We start from the raw sequence: 7350 nt of genomic DNA, 5'->3' as shown, positions 1-7350 counted from the left end.
GAGGCCAGTCGCCGGGTGTGTGAAGGCCGCTTTGCGCACCGGGGCGGCTTGGAGTCCGGCTGATGTTCCCAAGCTCACCCGGTGGGGGAAGCAGCCGCCTTTCCGGGAAGGGCACAGGCCCAGAGCTCTGGGGCCTCCCACCCGCCAGCTCCACCCTCCCGGATTCCCTGTGACTGACACAGCTCCAGAGCTTGGGGGGAATTAGCCGACTTCGGGAGGCACCCCTGCTGGCTCCGAGCTGCCAGTGTGTGTGTGTGTGTGCGCGCGTGTGTGTGCGAGCGCACGTGGGCAGGACACGCGTCGCGGGCGGGTGGGTGGGGTGCGAGGGCCGTCCTGGCCCGTGCGGCCTCCGCTGGGCAGATGGGATTGTTTGATTGGAACCCTCAATGCCAAGTGACTCAGCCCCGTGGGGGCGGGGGTGGCCGGGGCAGGCATCTGCTTAATGGTAATCCTGGGGCCCCCCAGGGCCATCACTTCCCTGGCAACCAGGCCACCTGAACCCTGCCCCTCTCTGCAGCTGGGTGGAGACAGTTCCAGGTGACGACCAGCTTCCTTAGGGGTGCCCCGTGCATGCTGTGCGTGCTGTGGGGTGCCCTGTGTGTGCCACGGGGTGCCCCGTGCGTGCTGTGCGTGCCGTGGGGTGCCCCCGTGCAGGCCAGCAACAGACCCTCCCGCGCCCTCCCTGCTTGCCCGTGGTTCTGCGTGTGAAACGAGAAGCGTCACGTTCCCCAGCCCGGGAGAGCTGTGCAGGATGGAGCCCTGTGCCTGAGCCCTCTCCTCGCGGCCAGGGCGGCCACGGCGGGGTGGCCATCCTCCACGGCTGCCCGCTCTGGCTGCCCGCTGTTTCCAGCTGTGTGGCCTCGCCTCCAGCAGGGAAGCGCTTCAGCACGCAGACCCCAGGCCGAGAGGCGGGCTGGCAGGCCCCGAACCTGCGTGGGCAGCACCACCCCGAGGCTGAAGGTGGTCTCGTCTGCCTGGGCAGCGAGGAGGTGGCCAGGGACGGGTGAGCTCAGGCCCAGCGGCCACCCAACGGGAGAGCCCTGGCTCTGCCCTGGACCCAGCTTGGGGGGCCTTGGCTGGGGGGCTCCACCTCTCCAACCGCTGGTTTCCCCATCTGGAAAAGGGCCGAGGCAGTGACCGTGAGGCGTGCTGAGTGCAGGGTTGGGGCCCCCTCCTCCCCGCCATCCTTCCGAGGGGATAGGAGGGGCTGGCCGGGCTTCACCCCGTTTTGTAACACATATTTACTTTCCTTGCAGAACAATGGGAGGGATGGAAAATCATGCTGCCCTCCAGACCAGATGCGCTGACTCACCCCAGCCCTGGCCGGGCCTCTGGATTCCCCAGGGCCCCTCCTGGGGCTCAAGCCCGGCTCTGGGACAGGAGAGGGTCCCCCTGACTCACCCACTCTGCCTGCCTGTGATTCATCCCCCAAGAATGTTGCCTGTGTTCCACCCACCTGGGGCCCTGGCAGGCTGCCCCGTGCAGGCCACCTCCCTCCTGCCTGCCAGGCAGCCCTGCCGCCTGCCCCTGGGCACCGCTACCTGGAGCCCCCCCCCCCCCCCGTAAGCAGCGTTGCCCGGGCAGCTGAGAGCGGTCAGGTCCAGGGGCATCTCCTGAGCAGGCCCGCTCTGAGCCCCTGGGCCTGGCCATGCTGGCCCGTCCCCACACCCAGCCCTGGCTAAGTGCCATCCTTCCCGGCCTGAGGCTGGTCCGCTCTGACCCTCCTGTGCCTAGCCGGTCTGCAGATTCGGGCCCTGGAAGCCTGCGACACGCATAAGCTCAGCCTGTCCCTGCTCCCCTCCGGGCTGGCCTGCCATGGCCCCCCGTGGAGGTCAGAGGTCATGTCCTCAGTGCCGGGAGGGGCCTGGGTGGGGCCGGCCAGGCCCTTCCAGGCCTCATACCCAGGGACAGGCCGCCCCGCCCAGCCCCAGGACTGCTGTCCTCCCCTCGAACCCAGACCTGCTCCCTCCTGCCGCCTGGTAGGCCTCGCCCTGACCAGTGCGGCTGCATTTCTGGGCCAGTGTCCTGGGTGACAGCTGAGTGGCCCAGGTCAGAGGGTCAGGACCTGTTGCCCTGCTGGGGGGTGGGGGGGGACCTGGGAGATGAGCAACCGGACCTCAAGAGAGGGGACACAGCATGGCTCTGGTTTGGGCTGGAACCAGCCTGGGCTTGGGCCCTGGCTCAGCCACGCCCCCAGCTGTGCGCCCTCCACAAGGGGTTTAACTGCTCTGAACCCCAGTTCTCAATATATAAAATGGGGAGAAGCCGGCGAGTTGAGGTCTCAATCCCAGCGCCTCTGTTTCCTAGCTGTGTGGCCCTGGGGAAATGGCTTCCCCTCTCTGGACCGGTCTCTCCGCCTGCAAACGCTGGCCCCTGGCCCTGCTCCGTGTTTTGGAGGCCCCGGTGAAGCGAGGCATGCCCTGGTGAGCGGACACACGTGCTGGGCTCGGGGCCGCAGCTGGCCCCAGCTTCCTGTAGCCACGTGGACGTGGGCACAGCGCGTCTTCTCGAGGTGCGCCTCCGGCGAGCTTCGGCGTGAGCGTCCAGTGGAGGACGGACCCGAAGGTGAAGAGCCAGAGTGTGTCTCGGGAAGCGATGCCCCAGGCAGTAGCTGTCAGCTGCAAGTGGCCAGGAGGGGACCCAGGACGGAAGCCCTGCGCGCCGACAGCAAAGAGAGAGGAGATGTGCCGATCTGAGCCAGCACACTGCGTGCCCCCCCTTTCCTCCCACAAAGACAGCCCAGGTCTTAGTGGGAGGAAAGGGGCGGGAGGCGGCCAGGGGGTTTGGCACTGAGTAAAAGGCTGAGTGTGCTGTGGACAGGGTTGGGGCGGGAAGCTGGGGTGCCCGGGAGGGAGAGTGGGTCCCAGTGAGGGACTGCCCAGACACAGACACGGCGGGGCCGGGACACTGAGGCAAGTGGCCAGACCCAGGTCGAGGCGGTCAGCAGCCTGCGCGGGGGACCTGGGATCCCTCCTGTGATCCTGCTGTGCCCCTCGAATCGGCCCCTCCGGCCCAAGTTAGACCCCTTGGCTTCACTGTGCCTCCGGGAACCCCCTTTATGGGGAGCTTGTTGACAAGCGGCAGCCACATATTCTGGGGAGGGGCCCATGGGGGGGAGGGCCGAAGCATGGACAGACCACCACATATTAAAGAAATGAAATACTCAAAAGCCCACCCAAGGGAGCCTGGCTGAGCAAGGAAACCTTGTCCCCAGAAGAGGACAGTTAGGAGTGGGGTCAGCCCGGCACCCCAGGAAGCCGCACGGGAGCAGGAATGACTGTGAACCCCAGAAGGAGTGTGCTTTGCCCTTCATGGTTTAAAAGTTTGCCCTCCTGCCCGCTAAGGCAGGGGTGTGTGGCTTGGGGGGCCGGGGGTGTGGTTTGTCCAGTCTCTGCTAAGGTGCGATATCCCTGCTAGAACACTGACCAGCCCAGCTGCCCTCCCAGCCATTCTGGGGTCACATGCTGGGACTTCACCCTGCCTGGCCCTGGCCTAGGGACTGATGAGTCAACACCAGGCCCCCCTCTTCTCTCAGTTTGGGGTCCCTGCCCCTGCTGGCATGGGGCGGCTCAGGGCAGCCCGGCCAGTGAACCTGCCTCCCAGGAGGGGGCTATCCCATGCCCACGGCGCCTGAGCCAGGGGACAGAGCGCCGGAGCAGGGGACGCTGCAAGCCCTGTTATTATCACTGTACGAGTTGCTAACAAATCCTCAGTTAATTTAGATTCAAGTAGTCGCGCCTGGCTGGTGCCATGTTGTCGGGCTCCAGCGGTTTGGCCCCCCAGGACCCTGGCCTCTTCCCAGGCAGCAGTGGCTTGGGGGTGCTGGTGGCCAGCTGGGGCTGAGGGCCTGAGCTGGGAGCCCCTTGGGGTCTGCGCTGCTGAGTTCGGGCGTCCTGTCCCACCCGCTCCCGCCCAGCCCCTTGGTCTGAGGTCAGCCTGGTGTTTCGTGACCTCCGGGTGTTGGGGTGTGCAGGGCCCAGCCTCCATGTCCCCCCGATCTGAAGCCCTGACACCAGGGACAACAGGCACAAGTCCAGAAAACGTGCCACTTGGGGAAAGAACCAGACCCTAAAGGCCACGTGGTGTGACTCCCTCATCAGAAACCTCCAGAATGGGCGAGTCCATGGAAACAGGATGTTGGTGGAGGGGGCCAGGGAGGGGCAGGGACAGTGCGGAGTGACCGCTTGTGGGCGCAGGGGAGTTTGGGGGTGATGGACACGTTCTGAGGCTGCCAGTGGGGGGCGCGCGCAGAGCTAGAACTGCCTGGGACCCCGCCCAGCCGGGCCAGCAGGGCTATGTGGGGTGGGTGGGCGCACCCGCCCTCCGAGGGGCTCTATTACCCCAATTTTTTCAACTTCTCCAATGTGATGTCTTACTATGGTAAAATACACATAACACAAAAGCTATCATTTTAACCATTTTTTCTTGCCTCCCCACCCCAGTTGAACCTTTTTTCCTACCCCACCCACTTTAATCATTTTTAAATGGACATTTCAGGGGCACCAGTCCACTCACGCACGTTGCTGGGCAGCCACCACCTCCCTCTCCAGAACCTTCTCAGGGGGCGAAGCTGCCTCTCCACACCATTAAACATGAAGCCTCCGCTCAGCGCTCCCCAAAACCCCCTTCCTGCTTGAGTCTCTGACCTTGACTCTCGGGGCTCACAGCAGCCGAGGGAGGGGCGGGCTGGCTGCTCTCCCCAGCAGAAGGGACTCAGGCTCGGCCACCCCAGCTCGGGATGTCAAGCTGGACACGTCCCACCACCATCTTAAGGAAGGAGACGCTGTGGCCACGTGCACAGGGACACCGGGAGGTGGGCGCACCCACTCCCTCTCCGGCACCACGCGCCCCACTCTGCCGCCAGCTCCCCCAGGCTCCTGTTGGCTCCCTGTAGGGAGTGACCAAGTGCGGAGATTTACTGAGGGACTGGACAAGGGCAGTAATAAACTGGGCCTTGCATCCAATTAACGGGGCCTTGCATCCTGGATGGGACTGGGCCTCACATCAAGGACACAGTGATGAGTCGCCCCTTTGGAATCTGAGCTTAGAATCTATATGAGACACCCCCCCCCATAGGGCTGGCAGTAGCTGCGGACCCGCCCGAGGGCTCCATCTCAGCTGCTGTCCTGGAGCAATAAACTCTGCTTGCTCAGCCTTCCTGCCTCCCGCCTTCCTTTCTTGCTGCCGGTCACAGAAGTTGGGACCAAACACTCCCCACCCCGGCCGCCCCTTCTGCCCAGCTGTGCCAGGCCACTCGCCTTCTGCTCGCCTTCGAACCTGGCGAGTCCCTGCTACAGCCACATGGTGTGAAGGTCCAGAGCTGGGCGGGCTGGGGTCCAGGTGGCTGGGCTGAGGCCACGCAGCCCCTTGGGTCGGCACCCCGACGTCCCACCTCCTGCTTGGCCAAGCTGCGCAGATGGGTCTCCAGGGAGAGGACCCACCCACCTCTTCTACCTCCCTGCATTTCCGTTGGCAGCCCTGGGGGGAAGGGGGGTCCCAGGGAAGGCACCTGGGTCTCCAGGGAGAGGACCCACCCACCTCTTCTACCTCCCTGCATTTCCGTTGGCAGCCCTGGGGGGAAGGGGGGTCCCAGGGAAGGCACCGGGGGCCCAGGCCAGGGTTTGAGTTTGTTACTAGCGCTGTGACCTTGACAAAGTTTCTCAGCCTCTCTGTGCCTTTGTGCATTTGCGTTTAAGGTGAGGATTAAGATGGTTCCTTAGAGGCTGGTTCCTTTTTCCACTAAGTGACAGTCATAGCACATAAAAGCAACCATTTCAGTGTGGGCAATTCAGCTTTGCATTGTGCAGCCATCACTGCTGCGGGGTTCCAAGATGTTTCTTCACTAGAGGGGCTGTTTTGGGGGAGTCGCTGCTGTTCCCGTGTTTGTAAAGACTTAGGAGGGCGCCTGGAACAGCGAGAACAGCAGGCTGGGGAAGTGGCAGGATAATGAGTGGGCAGAGCTCATCATAGGTGGCTCGTGGTGGGCGGTGTTATTATTAATTCACTTCCCTCGTCTGTAGGAGGAGGGAGCCGGGAGTGAGAACTCCCCGCTGGGCCCCACTTTCCACTTTGGGCTCCCAGAGCCCACCCAGCTTTTGTCCTCCTCTCCCCCCGAGCTGGGCAGCCTGGAAGCCTGGAACCTCCCCCAGGCAGGCTCAGGGCCTCTCCTCTGCTCCCTTTGGTTCTTCGTAGGCTCTTGCCTCGCCCACACGGGCTCCTGCTCCCCCAAGCTGTCACCTTCTGCGGCAAAGGAGACGCATGTGGGGCTGGGGTGCCTGGTGGAGGAGAGAGGATGGTTCCAGGGGAGGGGAACCACTGTCACCTCCTGCGGGGTGCCCCAGGATCCTGAAAGCCTGGGACATACCTCTCCGCGCCCCCCCCCCACCGGTCACTTGTGCCTTTCCTGCTTAACGACAGCTACCTGTGCTAACGTGCTCTGTACTGTGTTCACCCTGCCTCTGGGCGCCCAGGAGGAGCACCGAGCCTCTGCCATGATGGGCACAGAGGTCTCTGGATCCCACCCACCTCCCACCGCAACCCCCCAGCCTGGTGGACCGGGAGCCAAGGGCTGTCATTTGCTGCCACCTGGTGGCCGGGACGGGCACTGTGTGCCCACTTCCCTCCTGGCAGGTCTCACCCGGCACCTACTGCTCGCCAGTCCAAGTCCACAGAAGTCTTGTCGCATGGGGCAGCTGAGTAACACAGCCAGGCTCCCCTCTCCAAGCTCACAGTCTCCCAGAGAGACAGTCGTCGCACCGCCAGGAAGGAACAGGCCGGGATGAAGATGGCTCCACTGTGCTGGAAGGGAAGGCCGAGCACAGGTGGGATGAACGAGCGGCGGGTGTGCCCTGCTCCTCTCTGCCCAGGACCGGGCCGCTCCAGGCGGCTGCGTCGGCCTGATTCCCTCTCGGGAGCGGGTCGAGCACCCGGTGGCGCGTGCGGGTGCTGGCGCCCAGTGGAGAGCGCCAAACGCAGGCCCGCAAAGCCAGCTCCCCGCCTCCCGTGGGGCAGGCGCGCAGCTGGGCAGGGGAGCGGCGGTCCCGGCGCTGGGCACTGGAAGGGCTTGCGAGCCAGCCCGAGTGGGGCTGCGGGCAAGAGCCCCCGTCCCGGGGCCGGGACCCCGTTTTCCCCGGTAGGCTCCTCCTGCCTTGTCCTTGAACCCTCCCTCCTCATGTCTTCCCCTTGGCGGCGTTTGCCCTCGCACGCGCGGGCTTTTGCCCTGTTGCATGCCCCTTCTCACGAGAACGCAGTCACGGGCTCAAGGGCTGTGTCGCCCTCGCCGACGACTCCACCGCCCCACTGGGGAGCCCTGGCGCCCCGCGCTCCGGGAGAGGAGCCGCCGCGGAGCGG

Source organism: Condylura cristata, unplaced genomic scaffold (genome assembly GCF_000260355.1).
Source record: "Condylura cristata isolate star-nosed mole 26May11 unplaced genomic scaffold, ConCri1.0 scaffold00032, whole genome shotgun sequence".
NCBI lineage: Eukaryota > Metazoa > Chordata > Mammalia > Eulipotyphla > Talpidae > Condylura > Condylura cristata.
The sequence above is the reverse complement of the archived record's forward strand: the minus strand, read 5'-3'. Positions refer to the sequence as shown.